This window comes from Microtus pennsylvanicus, chromosome 15, assembly GCF_037038515.1.
Source record: "Microtus pennsylvanicus isolate mMicPen1 chromosome 15, mMicPen1.hap1, whole genome shotgun sequence".
NCBI classification, from domain to species: Eukaryota; Metazoa; Chordata; class Mammalia; order Rodentia; family Cricetidae; genus Microtus; species Microtus pennsylvanicus.
The window spans coordinates 20,353,799-20,375,654 of NC_134593.1; the positions used below are offsets into that span (position 1 = coordinate 20,353,799).

General features: G+C 46.5%; 1 protein-coding gene across 1 annotated transcript in view; it reads left to right on the plus strand.

Annotated features, from left to right (window-relative positions):
• Positions 1–320: 320 nt before the first annotated feature.
• Spata13 (spermatogenesis associated 13) overlaps positions 321–21,856 on the plus strand; it is a 285,474-nt gene continuing 263,938 nt past the window's right edge. The window contains exon 1 of the mRNA XM_075950253.1: positions 321–577. The gene's annotated coding sequence lies outside the window, so the exon portion shown is untranslated. The remainder of the gene's footprint in view (positions 578–21,856) is intronic.

Consider the following 21,856-nt stretch of genomic DNA (forward strand, 5'->3'; position numbering starts at 1 on the left):
GAGCACCTTGGTGTGAGGAGAAACTGGGAACCAGAGTTTACGTATCCACAGTAGCGTTTTCCCCATCCTTCTATTAGCGGTTCCTTCAGACGCTAATCTTCCCCAGTTCGTTCCAGCTGCAAGTGAGACCCTGGAGGATTCCCAAAGAGTCGGGCAGCGACCACACCTTCTTATGAATATTCAACAGCAAGGCAAGGAGGCCACGCGGAAGAAAAGCCCTTGGGACAACTCCACTTAAGTCCCTGCAGCTGGCGGCCTCCTCACTCTGGGCCGGTTCCTAGAAGACGAGACTCTGGACCCAAACCTGGATGAGCCTCAGGGAGCCGCACCACTTCGCCTTTCGTAGCCCATCTGAACTCCAGCCACCGTTGCCTCAACCTCTCGGTTGAACCGCTCGGGACTGAGGGGCCAAGAGGGTCCCCAGCCTTGGTGGCGCAGAGGAGAAGGGCGCGTGGCCAGTGGGCGGCGCGCTCCCGGGAAGTTTGTGCCCATCTTCTGCTGGTGACTTTCCCGACACAGGGCTCTGCGCGCGGTGGTTCCGAGGACGCCCTGCTAACATGAAGAAATTCTGAGCAAGGTAAGCGGTGTTCCCTGCCGGCTGCCACCTCCTTCCGCAGTGTGCAGCCGAAATCCTGTGTTACATTTTATTTCCTGAAGCGAGGAGGACAGTAGTGGGACTTGGCGGCTCTACAGACCCTGCTGTGGAGGTTTGAAAAGTTTCGGCGGGCACAGCAGGTGCGAGGCGCCAGGGCCGAACAGAATAGCACAAAGCCTGCCGCCTTAGAGGTTGCCATGGCAGCGGGAGTGGCGTCTAGCGGCGGCCCGCCTGCGTTGCTGGGAGACTATGGGGCTCTGGGGACTGGGCCCCTTTGGCCTCTGTGGGCCTCAGGATGAGCCCACCCTGTGAGGTTTTCCTTGGCACGTGTATCTGTGTTCACTCACTGTATGCAAATAGCGTCTTGTCCCATGGTTACAGTAGGTTTCTAGGCTGTCACCCGCTAAAGCATAACCTTAACTCTGCTTTTGAAATTAGCTTAGATTACAGTGTGATGAACACGTGAGAAAGTCTGATGGTTCTTTCTAAAGTTTAAAATAAGGTTTTTGGGGCCGGACAGATGGCTCAGAGGTTAAGCCATCTTACAAAGAGCTGGGGTTTGGTGCTTTGCACCTAAGCCACTACCCAGTCATCACAACCACCTGTGACTCCACCCCCAGAGCGCCCTCCTCTGGGCTCTTCCGGCACTTGCACTCCTGTGCACAGACACACACACATAGTATAATGGTTTCATTTCAACAAACAAACAAACAAACAAAAACAAAGCAAACAAGTTTGTTTGCAACTAAATGCTGACGTTGTTTCCCGCGGTCATTGGTTTTTCCTCTATGAAGTCAGAGAAGTGGGGTTCTTTCAGCTTAAGGACCCTCAGGGAATTGTTCACACTGAGAAGACAGTGAGGTGAGGGGACACGGGTGGCTTTCATGTGCATGTGGATGAGCTCATTTGAGTCATTCCCCCACACAGGAGATCACTGAATATCAGACACTCTGAAGCCCAGGGCCTGGCTTCGCATGTTTACTGTAAATCCGATGGTGGGAAAAAGTTTTCAGTTGGGGACGGGGATGGGAGTGTCAGCGAGTAGTTGTCCTTTTGGGTTACTGTGCCACTCAATCAGAAAGCTTTGGATTTTGGACCATTCCCGTCTCAGATGTTTGGATTAGGGACGCTTGTCCCAGTTTGTTTTCTTTTGCTGTGATACACAGTATGGCGGAAGCAACCTGGGGAGGAAAGAGTTCAGTTTCCCTTACAGCTTACAGTCACCGTGGAGGATGGTCAGAGCAGGAGCGCAAGGCAGGAACTGAAACAGAGGCCATGGGGGAGCTGCAGACTCCCGGCTCCCTCGGCTTGCTCCTTCATACAAGCACCCTCCCGAGAACGTTACTGCCTACAGTGGACCAGACCTCCCACATCAGCCATTAGTCAAGAAAATGCCCCCCAGACTTGTGTAAGCCAACCTTATTTCCGCCTTTTTCTCGCTTGGGGTTTTCTCTTCCCTGATTACCAGCTTGTGACAGGTGACAAAAAAATTAATCAGAATGTATATATGTGTGTGTGTGTGTATATATATATATATATATATGCAATTAAAGATAATAAAAATAAAAAATAAAACATGTTTGTTTTCTTATTTTCAAGGCTATCTGTTCCTGAAGTATTTAAACTAATAAAGAGCGCTGTTTCTATCTATTCAGGACAGTAATTTTGTTCCCCAGAATTTCACAGGCTTTGCAGAAGAAAAGCACAGGCATCAGGTAGCCTGCTGCATTGGAAAAAAAATCAGAATTCTTGTGTCGCACTTTAATGTGTTGGATGTAGAGCACGGGAGAGGATTCCCTTCATTTCACGGAGAATGTTCTTAGGAGTAAAATGCCAGAGCATTTGGCTCATTATCCTACTGAGTGGTTACCACACTCCATACTAACTTCTCCAGAGCCTAATTTTACATTCTTATCCTCATAATTAAAGACATCTTTTGTTCTTTTTAATTTTTTTTTCAGAGTTTAATTGTGCTTCCAAAGACATCGGCACGCTATCGACTGTCACGGCGTATGCCCCACTGTGACCTACTGCTTTCTCTGATTCTTTTTTTTTTTAAAGCAGTGTGTTATTTACATTGTCATTTTTTAAATGTTCTTTGACGCTGTCTTAAACGCACGTTGTTAGAATTGTGAGAAGTGGCATTAGTGGTGAGAGCGAAGCCAAAAGCTCAGATAGGAAAAGAAAATCAGGGAGGTGACAGGAAAAGGAAAGTAAATGGTCAACCCTTTTATGTATGCTACTCAAAGTCAACGTTTCTGCTTATTTATTGATTAGTTATCATTTTTATTAGTTCCTATTATAAAATGCTAAATTTTAAAAAAGTTGGTTAAGATGCTTATAAAATGTGTATAAGATACTTATAAAACATTATCCCGGTATTGCTTGTATTTCGAGACAGGATCTTACGTAGCCTGGACCCGTCTCAAATTTGCTCTATAGTAGAGGATAACCTTGAACTTGTGATCCTCTTGCCTCCACCTCCTGAGTGCTGAGACCACAAGTGTGCCCAGGGCTGTGTTGGGTAGGCAAACACTTAATTGCATCTCCCGGAAATGGCACAAGAATTTTTATTACCATCTAAAAATGTGTTTGAAAAACAAGCTCAGAAAGGCTGAGTAAGCAGCTGGAGTGACCCAGAGAGGCACACAAATGATAGGCTGTGCCAACCCCTGCAAAATGGATGTTCTTTGTGCGATTCAGGGACCAGGCCTGCCTCTCCCTGCAGCTGGGGGGCGTAGGTACAAGTGTCCTCGCCTTCCCAAGGCTCCGTCTGTCTGGGAAGGTAAAGAGAGGAGGAGCTCTTCAGAAGGAAGAAAGAAGGGGCCAGAAGGGCAGAGGTGGGGGAAGGGTTCCAAAGAGTAGAAGAATGAGAGAGGGAAGAGGATAAAGGGAAGTCAGTAAAGGATCCAAGGGTCACAGAATGGGAAAGAAGAGAAAGGCGAGCAATGGGTGGGATTTAGGCCTACTGGTCAGCTTGGGCCCCTAAAGCAAGCAACCAGGCCAGGAGCCTTCAAGTCTGCATGTGCTACCTGGGCTCCCAGCTTGGAGGGTTGAAGGCTCTACTCTTCAGGTGGTCTCTTCTGAGGCATCTTTCATTGGCTGCCCTCTCCCCCATGACCTCACAGGACAGTCCTTCAGCTTGTGCTGTCTGTACCCTGACGATTTCTTAGAAGCACACAGTTCTATTGAATTAGAGCCTACCCTAATGCCCTCTTTTTACCTCAGGGACCTCTTCAAAGGCCCTGCTCCAAACGGCCACAATCTGAGGCACTAAAGATGAAAGCTCCACCCCAAGGACTTTAGGGACAAGGAAGATGATACTGGTCCATCACTGTGAAGACCAGTCCAGCATCTTGCTTATCTTTCATCCCCATTAGCATTCTCTCCTGGGACGCGTAAGTAGTTGAGCAACCTGTGGTCATCTCTGTATCCCACTGGCTGTCTGTTTTGAAGAGGAGACGTCCAAACCTGGATCCTGCGTTCCTGGTTGGTTCTTTGCTTTCATTCTCAGCTCTGCAGGATGACTTCAAGTCTTGGGAAGTCTTGACAATGGCAGATGACGTTGAACGATGACTTGGTTTTCAAGCTGGACATCTGCCTTTTGTGACAGTGGAGTGGCTGTTTGGCCTGGCATGTCTGGTAAGAAAGAAATGAATTCAGTGGCAGTGCCATGGGGACTGGAAAGACAGAAGCGACAAGAGGCAGAGCCCTAAGTCAGCGCCACCTCCGGCTACCTGATTCCACTCTTCTTTCTAACGAAATCTGTTGGTGTCCTGCTTCAGAGCGCTGGGAAGGTGGCCAGGGAACTTTGAAGGGTTCAAATAACTAAACAAGGTTGTAACTGAGATGTGTTTGAAAGACCTCAAATTATTGGAATATGGTCATAAAATATCAGGAGCCAATAGAAGCCTGCAAGTCTTCGGCCAGATCCTTGCTCTTGGCTGGGTCACTCGGAACCTGCTTTGTAAAAGGAGGAATTCATACTAGACATCAAGATTGCCAAAGAAGGTTCCAGAAATGTCCGCGATAAGGGTTTCACTATTCTTCAATCACCAGACTTTCAAAGTACTCGCAGCATCCTTCAGTGCTCCATGCTCCCCTTCAGGAGAGACCAAATGACTATCTTACATTGGGGGAGGGTTAATAGGTAGCTCATTGGGCCTTCTTTACAAGCAGGATGGAAACTCTGCCCACTGCTTTGAGAATGTTTCTATGACACAAAACTTGCCCTCTGCCTCTTGACCTGGGAATTGTGACATGTGTGTCTTCCTTGCCCTTCCTTGAGCCACCTCCCTTTGAGCATTATCCTATGTCCTTTGGAGTGTGAACCTCTAAACGGTTCTGTAATGCCCCTTCTTCTGAAGAAGGCCAGTCTGTGCGCTTGGTGAGGCCTTCACAAGGTGTACTGGTGCTTTCCAAATATGCTCTTTGGATGCGGTTCAGCTGCCTGGATGGATGGTTTCAGAAACAGGCACTTATGTGGGCAGCTATTGTTAGAGAGCCAAAGGAGAATGCCTGTTTCTCACTGAAGCATGCAGTTGGTCAGTATGGGGACCAGTACCATGAATCTGAGTTTGTTCTCAGCTTTGACAGATGGGATAAGTGCTGAGGGACAGAACAAGACAGTCTTCCTGCCCTGGGCCAGAGGTTTGTCCAGAGGTCATTGTACCCACCAATGACCATTTCAGGAGATTAGCGGTGGATTCAGTTGCTACTTCTTGTATAACCTTGTCAGTAGATGCACCTCAGATGATAGGACAGAAGAACCACATGTGGGGTGTAAAGGAAGAGGATATCCAGCTGTTCCTGGTGGAGGCGGTGTTCTCAAATTTGGGCATAATGAACCCCATGCCTCTGGAGAAGTTAACGGTGTTGCAATGGCTTGGAGGTCCCCAAGCACTTACTATACACTCTGTGTGGACAGGGGCATGGCATACAAGGCCACTGATTTGCAGTGTGGGTCACAATGAAGGGGCATAAGGGCACAAAAGGATGATGGTAGCTCATGTGTCTTAATTACGCATAGCAGTTTGTGAGCTCATCTACCCCCAAAACTCTCGTTTTTAAAATAAGGTTTTGCTATATAGTCTAGGTTGACCTTAAACTCACAATCCTCCTGCCTCAACCTCTTGAAGACTGGGCTTGTAGGTGTGCACAGCATCATAGCTGGATCTAGAATTTCTTCCCATAATGTGTGTTTTCTGCCATTTCTCCTTACCCAGTTCCCAAATTTTGTGTGTGTGTGTGTGTGTGTGTGTGTGTGTGTGTGTGTGTGTGTGTGTAATGGTGGGTATCAAGCCCAGGGTCTCCTGGATGCTAGACACAACATTCTGCTGCTGAACTACAGTCTCAACACTCTCTTGCTCTTCAGCTTGGATTCTACTCCAGAGAAGAAGGCTTAAGAAATCCCTCCTGTGGGCAAAAACTAAGCAAGCTATGCTCACTTAGAGCTCCAAGTCTCTGTGCCCCCACAGCATCAGAACCTTCTGAACTGCAATTGTGTGCAAGCATGACGTCAGCTCTGCTCCTCTGAGTACCCTTGGCCACCCTTGGAGTCACGGCTATGGTCAAAGGGAACAGAACTGTTTGTCACTCCTTGATTGCTGGCATTTCAAGTTAGAACAACAAAATTCTGCCCAGGCTGTGAGGTTTGCAGGACTCTGTGTGTATCTGTCAAATTTTCTTTCTTTAACTTTAGCATATTACATTTTTACATATATGTACTAGATATCTGGACCTGGCCTGAGGACCTGTTCATCACATATATATTTTTTTCTTTGACAGGGTCTCAATGTAGCCCAGGGTGGCTTCAAATTCTTTGTATAGCCAAGGATGATCTTGAACTTCTGATCTTTCTGCTTTGACCTTGAGAGTGTTAAGGTTCTAGGCAGGCTAGGTTTATATTTATATGGTGCTGGGAATCAGACTCTGGGCTCTGCATGCCAGGAAAAAAAAGTCCAGCAATAAACTGTTGCCTTCCCCAACACCTCCTGTTTCTGAGGGAAATACATGGTAAATTCCAACAAGTGAAACCGTTTTTTTGTTGCACACACTCTTTGAAGTGTAGAAATTAGTAAAACTGGGGGCTTTATCTGGGTGATGGAGCAGAAAGCAGAGTGTACTGGAGAGTATCAGCATCCAGGCCAAGCCCGGCCTCCACTGATGACCACACACTTGGTGAGTCAACTCCTGAGAGACAAGAATGTGTCGTCCCGAAGAGGCAGATTTGGTTAACTTCTAGCCTCCTCCCCGCCGTGTTCTATAACGTATTTCTTAAAAACCACGCTAGTAAGAGAGAGGTACTGCCCCTGATTAGGAAGCTTTGAGAGGTGGGAATCTCTCCACTTTATTTACTTTGTCTTTTTGGTTCATACCTTTGTCAGATTGTCTTCCAGTATTCCTGGCTTCGGTGACAGGGGTGAGAGGTCTCCTCAGGCTTGAGAGACCTTTAGGGACACAGAGTAAATGAACACATGGTCACAGGAATGACACACAGCCCCCCCCCCCCGGCTGCTGTCATTGCTGTGTTCCACCTCAAGCAGATTCCCAATATGTTCCCACCCACCATATGCCTGCGGGCCCCTTTGACTGCAAACCTAGAGGCCTCTGCTACACGGTAAACTTCAAGACATACGGGCTGCGTGGTCACCTGTTATTTCCCCTGCTGGTGAAATCCCAGAGTTCTTCAGATCCAGATTTCTGTGAGCGAAGGAAAAAATCAAAGTATTCTCGAGAGTTCCTTTATGTGGTAGGGCCTCTATTTAGACAGTAAGTGTGTTGTCTGAGAAAATATTGCCAAGTCTAGCTCTTACGATGCGTCTGTGTCCTAAAGAGCCCTATCACTGGAAGATGATCTATCACCTTTCAGTACTGTGAAAGACAGCTGAAGTCATGTGACAACCAACAGCTCCCCTGATTGAGGAAATGCATTCTTTGGAGAGAGTACACACTTTTGAAGTTAAATACTATATCCATGCCTGTGAGTTCCGGGAACCTGCCCCCAAAGAATCATTCATCAACAGTATTCTTATTGTACCCAACTTAGGCGTTGGTTGCTACATTCGGGTCTTCATTTTCCCTACCTAAAATATGTAATTTTTCAGAAATAATTTGGTTGTGCAATTACATCTTGACTGGTAAGAGGTAAAAGCCCTGCGTTTGGAAAGTTTGGTACCTCATTTATCGTTTTAAGCAGCAGTTCATTGGCACTGATCCTGTTCATATTTATTGTACCGCTGATGTCACCCACCTCCAGAGCCCCGCTAACAAACCCCACCTCCAGAGCCCCACTAACAAACCCCACCTCCAGAGCCCCGCTAACAAACCCCACCTCCAGAGCCCCACTAACAAACCCCACCTCCAGAGCCCCGCTAACAAACCCCACCTCCAGAGCCCCGCTAACAAACCCCACCTCCATCGTCGCCATTTAACTCTAACTCCTTGGCAGCGACATTCTATCTTCTGTCGTTATGGATGTGACAACATAAGGAGCCTCAGGGAAGTTTGCACACTTGTGTCTCTCTCTTTGTATCTCAAGTATTTCACGTGCCATGATGTCATTAAGTTTCTTCATCTATGTTGCATACTGTCTGAATTTCATTTTCTTTTTATAGCCAAATGACATGCTACTATGTGTATATCCACACTTCAGCTATCCATGGACATGTGAGCTGTTGATGGACACATGGGTCATTTACACCATTTTCATTTGTGTGTGTGTGTGGAGAGAGAGAGAGAGAGAGAGAGAGAACAGCATGAGTCCACCATGTTTGAGAAAGGGCCCCTTTGCTAGACCAGCTGACCCGTAACTTCTGGACATTTTCCCGGCTCTGCCTCTCATCTAGACATGGAGCATTAGAGTTACAGATGTGCAGTTCACAGCCAGGCCCTCACGCTCCCACAGCAAGGGTTACGCGCTCAGCTACCTCCGCAGCCCTCTTGGCTCATCTTAATGGTGAGGTAGAGTTCTCATCTGTGGCTAGAGCACATTCTATACATCCTTCCTTGCTGACAGGATTTCAGCTTTTTCCGTGTTTCAATACACAGCTGGGAACCGTGTATCTATCCGCAAGGATATTTGTAGATAGAATTTCTTGATACAAATTTCCTGGGGTGAAAGTGTTTCGGGGATCTGGGGAATTAAACTTGGGGATGATGCTAAACTGCCCTCGGTTTGCACCAGTTTGCACTCCCGGGAGGGAATCTGTCTCCTTGGCGCCCCCTGCAGTCTCTTACCCCCATTCCTGCTGCCTTGATGGTGGAGAATGAGCTCTCAATGTAGTCTGAGTTCTAAGTTCTCCTGAGGACGCCCGGGTGGTTGTATTTTATTTACTGTAGCCAGCTCTCAGCTCACTCTCTTTGTTCGTTTCTCAGGCTGTTGAGGGTCCCCCCCCCTTCTCTCTCCTTTCTATTGGCTGCTGTTGAAAACTGTGCTTTGGTTTGGCACCTTTCACCCCACCTGTGGGTGTCTCTTGGCGCTGCCAGGGAAACAGGAGCTTTGCCTGAGAATAGCAAAACCTGCTTTTCGTGACCACTGAGCAAGTACTGACTCTGTGCCAGAACATGGTCTTCTGGGGGTACCTGGTCCCGCTGTTGGCTTTGCTGAAGGGGCACTTTTCAGAAGTAGGAAGATCTCTGTGAGAGTGTTACTCACCTTGCATAGCAATGTTACTTCAGATTTACTCAACTTTTCATTTACAAGTTCAGCGTCTGAACCCGAGACAGCAAATAACATATCAATGGGAGGGGGTGGAACGGCATGGCGGCTTGTCATCAAGTTTCCTCTTGCTAAACCCATTTCTTTGACAGACAAAGTAACTCCTCAATGCTCAATGTTGTTGTTTAGATTTTCCCAAGGTACACACCCAGACTCACTCGTGTCCAACATATTACTGCAGGTGCTTTGAGTGTGTCTCCCCAAATTCTGATGTTGGAACCTAGCCCTAAGATGATGGTGTTGGGCTGCAGGACGGCGGGGAGGTGGCTGGGTCCTGAAATTAGACACCAGTCCTGTCCCTTCCATCATGCGGTCTTCTGTGACCTTCCAGAAAGGGACCCCACCATACACCAAATCTGCTGGTGCTGTGATCCTGGACTCACCGCCTCCAGAACCATGAGAAACTGTTGTCCATAAGCCACCAAATTTATATTTTCCTGTGCAGCACAGACTCAGCCGACCGCCAACCAGGTTCTGTTTATTGATCACCATTCCGTGTGTCACAGCCGTGTGTCCCATTTCACCGCGTTGCTCTGTGCTCTTCTGGACTTCAGCCCCCAAATGATCCCTTACCTCCCCAGCCTCATCCACATTCGGTAGTTCTCTGAGCTGCCACCCAAACTAATTTACCACATGCAAACCCGTTCTCTGTACTTCTCGCTAAAACCCTCCGGTGCCCACTCCAATTGCCCTAAGGATAAGCACAGCTGTGAGGTCAGCCTCCCTCCACCTGCCTACTGCCTCGGTTTCCTCACTGCCTTCTTCTTTCCATTCTTCTTGCAAAAATCTTTCAGTTCTTTTAGCTTGGGGTTGTACAGTCTTGTTTATAGAGCTTAGAACCTGGTCTTTCCAGAATGCCCTTGCCTAGTCCTCTCTCCCAACTCCATCACCTGGGCAACTCCTGCTCAGTCCCTTTCTAGGGATTTCCCCACCAGGTCTTGTTAGTGGCTTCACCTGTTGCCCTTCATGACCCCTAGCATTGTGAATCCCCGGTATTGTAACTCCCAGCTTCCTCATACAGACACTTCCCTAAAGGGCAGGACCACACCTACCTTGTTTCCCACCACCTCCTTGGCATCTGTCCCTTGCTCATACACACCTGTTGATGGGCGACAGTTGACAGATTAGTGGATGATGGAGAAGAAGGTCTACTAGCATGGAAAATTGCTACGTGTGAGTGGGTGGTAAGACCACTGCACACCCAGCGTCACAGGAGAAGACTCTCATCGAATTCTGGGACCTGAAAAAAGACAAGGCAGAGTTGACTTCATGGTTTTTTTGTTTTGTTTTTGATTTTTCGAGACAGGGTTTCTCCGTAGCTTTTGGTTCCTGTCCTGTATCTAGCTCTTGTAGACCAGGCTGACCTCGAACTCACAGAGATCCACCTGTCTCTGCCTCCCGAGTGTGACTTCATGGTTTTTGCTTTCTTTTGTTTTATTGTTTGTTTTTTAGTCAAATGTCTCATAAGAAAGCCACTGAAGGTCAAGATTGCTTGTGGAGACCAGGCAGAGGTGTTGGCAAAACTGAGATAGGGAGGAACTGAGGACAGTTGTTGTGGGCGAGGATTATGGCTGGGGCTGGTGAGGATGGCATTGGTTTCCACAGAGGGGGTTGTTTGATTCCTGGTTCTGGAGTCTGATGAGTCCAAGATCATGATGTTGCCTGGCATCGGGGACAAAAGGTCTCACATGTCATGGCACAGTGGAGAGTGTTCCATGATAAGACTGGACAGGGGATAGGAAGGGGGAGATGAAGAGAGAGAGAGAGAGAGAGAGAGAGAGAGAGAGAGAGAGAGAGAGAGAGAGAGAGCTCACAAGCTCACCTTGGTAACAAAGCCTCCCTGTTAATCCATTAACCCATCCCATGAATGTGCTGAACAACTCATGAAATAGAGCCTCAAGACCACACAAGTTTTGGAGAGAACCAATTATATTACAAATAATGCCACATTTGACCACAGTAAGCAGATGGATATTAGGTTTAAGGCCATGGAGGATGGCTTGCTCTTGGGCCTTTCGTCCTGAGAAACTTTCCAGAAAGCAGCTCCTAAGAAACTTTTCCTCATCTGGGTTTCCACTTAATGAGACTCAGCCTCCTTCCATCGGCTGCCGTTGTGGCGTTTCTTCATGGCCGCCTTCCTAAGATTGATGTGACTGAGTTTCACAGCAAGTCAACAAGGGACAGGAATGTGGCAGGGGATTTGGGGTGGAAAAAAGATGTTAAAGAGGTAAATAAACTTTTCAGTCCATAACACCATGGTACTGGGGTAGTGAACTCCTTAGAAAGTCAGATTAGACGGCCTTTGGGAATGGGAACTATAAGGGGTTGCTTTTCTTTTGTTTTTGAGAGTAAAAAGTCTCCCATGAATAGTAGTAATGAATGAGATTCATTATTTAATACTTATCATTATTATTATTATTTGAGGCAGGGTTTCTCTGTTACCCTTGGCTGCCCTGGAATTCACTCTGTTGACCAGGCTGGCCTTCAGCTCATATAGATTTGCCTGCCTCTGCTTCCTGCATGCTGGAAATCTCAAATGTGTTACCACGTATATGACTTTTGGGGATGTTGGGGGCTAAGAAGTATCTAAACAGATACAAAATGCACAAGAGCTTGGTCACTTCACTATGGTGCCTCCCAGGGCTCTGAGGGTGCTGTCAGGAGGCAGGGGGCTCTGCAGTCTGAGACTCCATAGCGCCATAGCAAACTCATGTTCTATTGGCTGGCCTCAGCGACAGGCAACACTTGGCTACAGATCACCCATCCACCTGACTTAGAAAACCAGTGTCTTTTAGGGCCACATGCACACAAGTATCTCGTTGCTACTATTACCCGGTGTATAAGGCTGCCCGAGGGTTTCTCCCAAGACTGCTGTGCCCTCGAAAGTATGTAATTAACGTGATCCTGGACACCCTCTGTGGTATGCCAGCACCCCAAGTTTACAGCAAAGAATGAACCAGCAGAAAAGAAGGGGTTTAAGAAAGCTAATGATCTGATATAGCATATTGCAACCCCCCCCATATAGCAAAGAGCCACCAACAGAGTGTACCCCAAGCATGGCCATCCATAGAAGCTCCCGAGTCCTCGCAGGTTAGTGAGTCAGTCCCTCACATAGATGTGCAAGGCATGATGAGGGCAGGCCATCTGTAGTCCAAGGCAGCACTTTCTGACTGTCTCTCTCATGAGGGTCCTCATTAATGATCTGAAAGTGGGTGGGAATCCACTTCTAACCAGTCTGAGACAGACATATGTGCTATTAAAATGCCATTGTTAAAATATGATGCTATGCTGTCAGCAAACCTCTGACCCTCAATGACACACTTAAGTGAATAAGGTGCCCACATATATGAGAAAATCTGTCCTAATGCCAGGTTCTGCAATGACATTCTCAGTCAGGACACTGGCATCACATGCTTTTGACCTGCCAGCTCCAGCCCTGCCCAGACCACCTGCAGTGGATTCACAGACCAAGCCTACGAGGTCCAGCTAACTCAGGGTCTGCTAACTCGGGGTCTGCTCTGGATGGCCCTCCTTTCTGCTAGAGGGCAGAACAGTGGCCTTGACTTCCCAGGGGTCTGAAATGTGATTGGCTGTGGCACCGTCTGACTGAGTTGACCACAAGAGCAATGTGGCCAAGAGCTCACTTGGCCAGGACTTTTGCGGCCTCTGAGTGACACCGTTGCACACATGCAGATGGTGTGGCTAGAAGGCTAATTCACTTTCCAGTTACCACACACCCCGTAGGGTGCAGCCTCTGGGTGTTTGGAAAGTGACAGGTGTGCTTCATGCCCTTGGATCTTCTGTTGTCTGTTAGAGGCAAGGAGCTAGGCTGCAGTAGCCCCTCTTCTCAGTCATGAAGAGACGGCTGTGCTTTGGAGTCGGCCCATTCTGGCAGGCTCGGGGTGTTCTTGCTACTCTTGTAAGCTAGAGATAAAGGAGCTGTCTTCTTGGGATTCTAAATTCTAACTCGGAGAAGTTTTCAAATGGAAACACTGTTCCTATGGCAACCAATAGCTATAAATGTGCTGTAAGGTGGGCGAGGTCATAGTGTCGGCTGCTAAAGGTTTGAAATGAGTTTTGAAGTGAAAGCAAGTTTTACAGAGACCTTCTGTAGAGGAGGAATCCTGTAGATTCTGTCTGAATCCCAAGAACAGACTGAGAGCGGAAGCTAGGGATGGCGTCATCTTCCCGAAGCATGGCCACAGTCCATTATAACAGACAGAGGCTGGAAGCAGAGGTCCCAGGCATCTTTTAGCTTTGAGATCCATGATGCCCTAAGCTGGAGTCCTTCCACTCTGTAACTGGGAGCCTGTAACTCAGACAGAAATGATGGCACTTGCTGTTCTCCAGTGAGCAGTGGCAAAGAGTAGGGTAAAATTAATAAGGCCTGGTTTTCTTTTCTCTTCTTCTTTATTCTTTTTTTTCTACTTTGTAAAAGCAAAGTGGCTGGATACAAAAGAATAATTGCGCTAATTATTAGAAACAGAATAGTAAGATTTTAATCGTCAGTAGGCAATAGGGTTTTATTTTTTCTCTCTCTCTCTCTACAGCTCCTTGGTGATATTAAGAAAAATACCTGGTAACCAAGCCTTAAATCTTAGGCTAAAAGATGCACTCTGAGTTAGAATCACATTGAGTTATCACTGGAAATACCTTGCTTTAAACCCTTTTAAATTAAGTGAGTTCATTTAACTCAGTGGTCAGACGGGTGTGATTTTTGTCTCCCAAGGGCATTTGTAAATACATGGTTTTGTCATGATTACGTGTTGGAGTGTGTTACTGGTACTAGTGGGTAGAAGATGGGGATACGGCTAAACACCCCACAATGCACTAAGCAGCCCTTAATTAAAGAACTGTGTTGGGTAAAATATCAACAAAGGCAACTATATCATCCTGTTAAATGTACTCCTAAGGTCAGATCTAGGGAGGTGACTCAGCAGCTAAAAGCTCTTGCGGTGCCAAGCATCAGGACCTGAGTTTAAATCCTGGAAACCCGTGGGTTGTTCGTTTGTTTTTTGTTTTTCTTTAAACTGAAGCCATGGCTCTGCAATTAAAAACATGTAATTCTCTAGTAGAGGGCCTGAGTTCAGTTCAGAGTACCCACATGAGTGGCTCACAGCCACTTCTAGCTGGGATTCTATTGCTGTGATTGAAAAAACACCATGACCACCAGGCAGTGGCAGCATACAACTTTAATCCCAGAACTCAGAGGCAGAGGCCGGCTTGGGGATCTCTTAGTTTGAGGTCAGACAGGGCTACAAAGAGAAAACCTGTCTCAAAAAATACCAAACTAACCAACCAACCAACCAATCAAACCAAAAGACCCTCCATGGATGGCCAAAAGCAATCTAGAGAGTTGGTAGTTTAAATGAAGGTGGCCCCATAGACTCGTCTATTTGAATACTTGGTTTCCGGTTGGTGGAAACATTTGGGAAATGTAGCCATATTGGAGGAGATATGTCACTGGGAGTAGGCTTTGAGATTTCAACATCTCACACCGTTGCCAATTAACACTCTCTCTCTCTCTCTCTCTCTCTCTCTCTCTCTCTCTCTCTCTCTCTCTCTCTCTCTCTGTGTGTGTGTGTGTGTGTGTGTGTGTGTGTGTGTGTGTGTGTGTGCGCGCCTTACAGGCCTACTTACTTCCATGCCCCCACCATGATGATCATAGACTCACCCTTTGAAACCATAAGCCTCAGGAAACTCTCCTATAAGTTGCCTTGGTCACGGTGTCTCATCACACAATGATAGAAGAGTAACTGAGACAGAGGGGAAAGAGTTTATTTCACCTTGCAGTTTGTAATCCATCACCCAGGGAAGTCAGGCAGGAACCAAGAGGCAGGAACTGAAGCAAAGGTCACAGAGGAAAGCTGTTAACTGCCCTGCTCCTCATGGCTTGCTCAGACTGCTTTCTTTTACAACTCAGGACCACCTGCCCAAAGGTGGTCCTACCCCTGTGGGATGGGTCCTCCTTTACCAATCATTAATCAAGACAATACCCCATAGTCTTGTCTTCAGCCCAGGCTTATGGAGGCGTTTTCTCAACTGCAGCTTCTTCACAGATAACTCCAGCTTGTGTTAAGTTGACAGAAAACTAGCCAGCACAATTGACTCCTTGTCAGACTACACACAAGCACATCACTGTCCAACTAGAAACTTTCCTTTTTTGTTTTTTACCCAAGATCTCTCATTAATATTAGAATCACAATATTCCAACTTTAAAAGTCCCACAGTCTTGGAAAATCCAATACCTAAAATTCCAGTCTCTTTAAAATATTTAAAATCTCTCTAAAACCACAAAGACTCTTCAAACCTCTGAAATCTCTTTAAAATTTCAGTCTCTCAACTGTGGACTCCTGTAGAGAAATAATCTTCGTGCTTTCTTATTGCAAGAGCGAAAACCCAGGACCCAGTCACGATCAGATCAAAGTCTCACTGTGTAAAAGCTGAATGTCGGGTTCCTGAGACTCACAATCGTCTAGGCTCCAAAGAGCTGGCCACAGCACCCAAGAGCATGTCTCATAGGCTGCGTCAGCCCACTTCACAGCTGCAGCTGCCCTTGGTGGCCGTCCCATCACCAAAATGTTGAGGTTTCACCAGTAGCCTCTCCTGAGTTCTTTTCGGGGACCCTGACCCTGCCTTATGTGGCGGAGAGCCTCACTTCTTTCCATGTCCTCTTCAGTCTAAGGCTCCCGCTGTGACTGTGGCTGTTTCTTGATCAGTGTTCTCTCCTGGCCCAGCATGGTGCCCACCCTCAGCTCTTCATGACTGCTCTGTGCCTTCAAAAGCAGTACCACCTGGGAAACTCTTACATGTTCCCAGACTTGACCTTCATCTAGACCATAGCTCCTGTGTGCTGACCTTCAGGAAACACTTCCTGCAAGATTTTGCCTCAATGCTACTGGTCTCTTCTCTACCACCACTGCTTCCTCAGCTCCAGCTGCCCAGTATCCATTGTCCCAGCAAACCAAAACTTTCGTTTTAGTAATTCTGGTTTCTTGTCAGTTGTGGCCAGTTCTTCAGACAAAGTCTTCCAGAACCATAGTCTTTGAATTCAAAATACTAAACAGCCCTGGTAAAGACTCTAAGGGACTCTCCCACTTCCCTATGAAGCGTCGTAAGCCAGTCCTTCATTATCTGCGTTGCTCTCTGCATTATCTCCAAGTTCCTATAATAGTTCATCAAGCTGAACACTCTTGGGGTCTGACTTTCCAGTTATAGTGACAAAACACTATGACTGAGGAAACTTATACAAGTGTCTGGCTGGGGGCTCGCAGCTGCAGGGTTAGAGACCAGGCGGAGGATAACGCCAAGACGCACGGCACTGGAGCAGGAGCTGAGAGCTTACATCTTGATTCACAAGCATGAGGGAGAGAACTAACTGGGGATGGCATGGGATTTTGAAACCTCAAAGTCTGTAACCTGTGACATATCTCTTCCAATAAGGCCACACCTCCTAATCCTTCCAAAACAGTTCTGCCAACTGGGGACCAAGTATTCAAATAGGTGAGTCTATGGGGGCCATTTTCATTCAAACCAACACATGGCTTTTCCTGGCCAAATTTTCTATGTCCTTCCACGATCCTCTCCAAAACACAGGATTATGTCTGTCATAGAAACATTCCACACCTGCTACCAATTTCTGTCTTAAGTTGGTTTCTACTGCTGTGATAAAACACCATGACCAAAAGAAACTGGGAGGGAAGTGTTCATTTTACCTTATGGCTTGTAGTCCATCATTTGGGAAAGTCAGTCAGGATAGCTGGAGGCAGGGGCTGATGCAGAGGCCATGGACAAGTGCTATTTCCTGGCTTGTTCAGCCTGCTTTCCAATATTACCTTCCCAGGGCTGGCACCACCTCATGTGGGATGCGTCCTCCCATATCAATCATTCACCGAGATGATACCCCATGGGACTTGCCTTCAGGCCAGTCTTGTGGAGGAATTTCCACAGTTGTGCTCCGCTCTTATCAGATAACTCCAGCTTGTGTCAAGTCGACATAAAACTATTAAGCACACACCTATAACTCAAGCTCCAAGGAATCTGACCCTCTAAGCCCTTCAGGCATCTATACTGATGTGTTTATACCCCCACATTGACACATACACATAATTTTTGAAGCTGGGTGTTGTTGCATGTGCCCATAACTCCAGTGATGGAGGGTGGGGATGGGGACAGGAAAACCACTGGGGCTTTGTCCTAATTTGTTCTCTCTTTCTAGGGGGAAAGGGGGGGGGAGCGGAGCTCTGACCAAAAGCAACTTGGGGAGGAAAGGGTTTATGTGGCTTACAATTTATGTCGAAGTCCATCACTGAAGGAATTTAGGGCAGAAATTCATGGGAGGAACTGAAGCAGAAGCCATGGAAGAATTCTGCTTACTAGCCTGCTTTTTTGTATAATCCAGAACCACCTTCGTAGGGGTGGCACCACCCATAGGGGGCTGCGTTCTCCCACATGAATCATTAATCAAGAAGACATCACCACCAACTTGCCTCCTTGCCAATGTGATGAAGGCGTTTCCCAGTTGAGGGTCCCTTTTCCCAGGTGACCCTAGTCTGCGTGAAGTTAATAAGCAAAACAAAACAAAAGCAACCAGCATAGACTTTATTACCACAAGCTCTAGAATCAGTTAGCAACTCCGTCTCGGAGAATAAAGTAGAAAGTGATAGACAGGACCCCAGACACGCTCCTCTGATCTTAGTGCCCCTACATGGTTGTATACTACACACACAAGCACACACATATACGCACACAAATGCACACACACTTTTTTTTTAACTTACACAAAAGACACAGCTGATCTTCTGATTATAGCCTTGGAAAGACAAAGACAAGATCTTTGAACAAAATACTGCAAAAGTAATTTTATTTTTCTAGTTTGGTGTAATCAGATTCAACACAATTCAGAGTTACCGAATGACATTCCAATTTAATTAGTTTTGACATTAAACCAACACTACCGGTACCCGGCTTTTAAATTTGTAATTTTTTTCTAACCTACTTTTTTTCCTGGCTATCCGTTAGACTAATAGTTTGAAATGATTCATACTTAGGTGGGAAGTTACTGACATTGATCAGCCTTGGCGGGCAGCCAGAAAAGCCCAGAATTTTTTTTTAACTCAAACCAGGTGCAACCTGAAAAACAACCAGATTTCTCTTTGAGATTAAAAACGGCATTGTATGCCTTCACGTTTATCTGATCTGCACCTTACATCTATAATCAACCATTCATCATCCACGCAGTTTTGATTCTTTTTACTGAACAGTGCTGAGAGGCCGTACAAAGGTGGTAAAAGGCAGAGAAAGCCAGAAGGTGATGTTAATTCATGGGCGTGCAAACATGAAAAGAACCAAGTATTTGAATGTTTGAAAATTATTGAGCCAGGGGACTGGAGAGATGGCTCAGTGGTTAGGAGTACTGACTGCTTTTGCAGAGGACCCAAGTTCACTTCCCAGCACCATGTCACAGGCTGTGACACCAGCCCCAGAAGAGACTGACAGCTCTGGCCTCTGTGGACACCCACGCTCGCATGCATGTACCTCCACATGGACATGCACACATACACATTATTGAGGACTATAAAAATATAAAGGTATTTGGAATACTGTTGAGACCAGTGATAAGGACATAGAAATGTCAGCAAGTCCCTTTCCCAGGAGGACTTCCGCAGGACGAGGTCTCACCATTTGTTGCTGGAGCAGGTGAGCCGTTCTTCCAGATTGGTTGGCCCCAGGTGGCGTGTGCTAGCCCTGCTCCCATTCTATTGTCTGCTGCCAGGAGCAATGTCTGAGTTTCCTTCCTTTTCATTTTGAAATTTATTTTTTCTTGCACTCAGTCCCATTAGGCTGTCTTCTTCAAGTGTAAAGTACATTCTGAGTATAACAGCCCCCCTCACCCGGTACCAACCTCCTACCTCAGTCTCCACCGTTCCCCAGACAGTTTCTACTTCCGTGTCCTCTGTGCTCATCAGCTTATGTATCCACGGAGAGTCTAGGACCGCAGCTGAGAGAAAATGTGATGTCTGTCTTTCTGAGACGGAATTTGCTGACTATGATGTCACCGTTTGCGCCCACTTCCTTTCAAAGGGTCTTACTTCGTTCTTCTGCGCAGCCGAGGAAATTCCACTGTGTTTCTGTTCCACTCTCTCTGCCCCTCCGTTGCTGGTTCCCTGTGTTGGTTCTGACTTACCTGTTGCGTGCAGTGCTGCAGTAAAAAGACATGCAAGGGCCCCTTGCACCTGCAGCTTTCCACATAAGTGCTCAGGAGTCTGGTTTCAGGATTCGAGGAGCCTCTGTACTGACTTCATTAGTGTCTGAATTTGTCCCTGGCCCACCAACACTGTAGCGTATAACCACAATAAGTAGTCTACAGCAACCCGGACTTAATCTCTATAGTCTATGATTCTAAGTCCAAAGTGAATTCCATTGAGTTACACACACAAGAGGCCCTCTGGTTGACTTCTTCCTGAAGGCTGTAGGGAAAATCCATCTCCTTGCCTCTCCCACTATCTAGGTGCTGCCCACCTTCCTGGCTTGTGCTCCATACTCTACTCATAAAGCTATCAAACATCACTCCAGCCTCAACCTCCGTCATTGCATCCGTCTGTCTGGCCCTCCTGTCTTCCCCTTTGCTGTATTAAGGACTCTGGTAATACCTGGGGCCCACTTAAATGATATCATAGATGGGTACTGTTACCCCACTTTGTAGTTGGAAAACTGTGTTACAACTTGCTGCTCTTAAGAATATTGGAGCTCAGAAACCCCACACTTGTGTGTTTCCAGCCACTCATGTAAGAACTAGTTCTGATTCCTCCACCCACACACTATCAAAATCAGGCTTTTAAAATGGTTTTCCCCAATTAGGAAATCATCGAAATTAAATAAACATTTCAAGAACAAAAATGGTGTCTACCTTTGTTTTATCTTTGCTTTTCCTTGTTGAGGTACCACAGGCATACAATAGCTGTCCCTATTCAAAGTGCAGTGTGGGGAGCTTTAATGTATGTTTAAATGGGCATCTCAGTCAAGAGATTGATCACAGCTTTCACTACTAAACCTAGAGTACCAATGCCCTGCAGGCCTCCCCCTGTGAAACAGCGCCTGCTCCCTGACACTGTAGACCAGACGACATTTTCTAGAATTATGCAGAAGAATCCTACAAGGTGAACTCTTTCTTTGTCTGGCTTCTTTTCCTTCGAGTTATAGCTGTGTTGTGCCTCCTGTTGCTTGGTCCAGCCTTTTCATTGCTCAGCAGCAATGGTGGACACAAGCTCTCTTTCTCCTTGGATACTACCTACTTACAGGATGATTGGGCTGGATGGTGAACGTGCTCCACTTTCTAAGAGACTGCCAAACCAAGTTTCACTTTCCACTAGCAGTGAGTGTCCCAGTGATTTTACATTCTTTACAGTTTGTGTGTGTGTTTCTTGATTTGCTTTATCCTGTATTTTGTATTTTTGCATTAATTTCATATATGACTGATGACTGCAGTTGCATCATTCCTTTCTCTCTCTTCTGGCTAGTTCCTCCCATGCCCCACTCCTCCTTCCCAAATTCATGACCTCTAACTCTTTAACATTGTTATTATTTTATTATAATAAATAATGGTAATAAAATAACAATAATAGTTATAACTGTTTTTAATTAAATAATAATAGTAACATAATGGTTAAATAATTATGCGATAAGTAATTAAATAATTATAATATATAACTCATGTGTCAGTTGATGCTATCATTGTAGCCATATTGTTGAGATTCCATGTGAACATTTTCTCTGTTATGTCTAGCAGCAGGTGCCCTGGTTTTATGTCAGTTTAACCCAAGCTAGGGTCATCTGAAAGGAGGGAGCCTCAATTGAGAAAAATGTCTCCATAAGATCCTGCTGTAAAGTATTTTCTTAATTAGTAATAGACGTGGGAGGGTCCAGCCCAGAGGGCCCAGCCCATGGTGAGTGGAGCCACTTCTGAGTTCAAGCCCCTAAGCAGCACCCCTCCATGGCCTCTGCCTCAGTGCCTGCCTCCAGATTCCTGCTCTATTTCAGTTCCTGTTCTGACTTCCTTTAATGATGCACTACGTGTGAAGCGTAAGTCTAATAAACCCTTTCCTCCCAGCTTGCCTTTGGTTATGGTGTTTCGTCACAGCAATAGAAACTCTGACTAAGACAGCAGGTGCCCATTCTCTGACTCTCAGAAAATCTTTCCACTCCTTCCTTGCAATTTTCCCTGGACCGTAGGTGCTGGGGTTATGTTTCAGATGTCTATCAGTTGAGGTGGGACATTCTCGATGGGGTTGGGCACCCTCGGTGGGGATGGGCACCCTCGGTGGGATTGGGCACCCTCGGCTGAGGTTGGGCACCCTCGGTGGGGCTGGGCACCTTGGGTACTTATTCTCTTCTTTTTAGGCACCTCTGTAACAGTTCCCTTTTGTTGCTCAAAGAAGCTTTTTTTTCCTTTCATTTTTGAGACAGGGTTTCTCTGTGTAGCCCTCGTTGTCCTGGAGATCACTCTCTAGACCAGGCTGGCCTCGAACTCACAAAGATCCTCC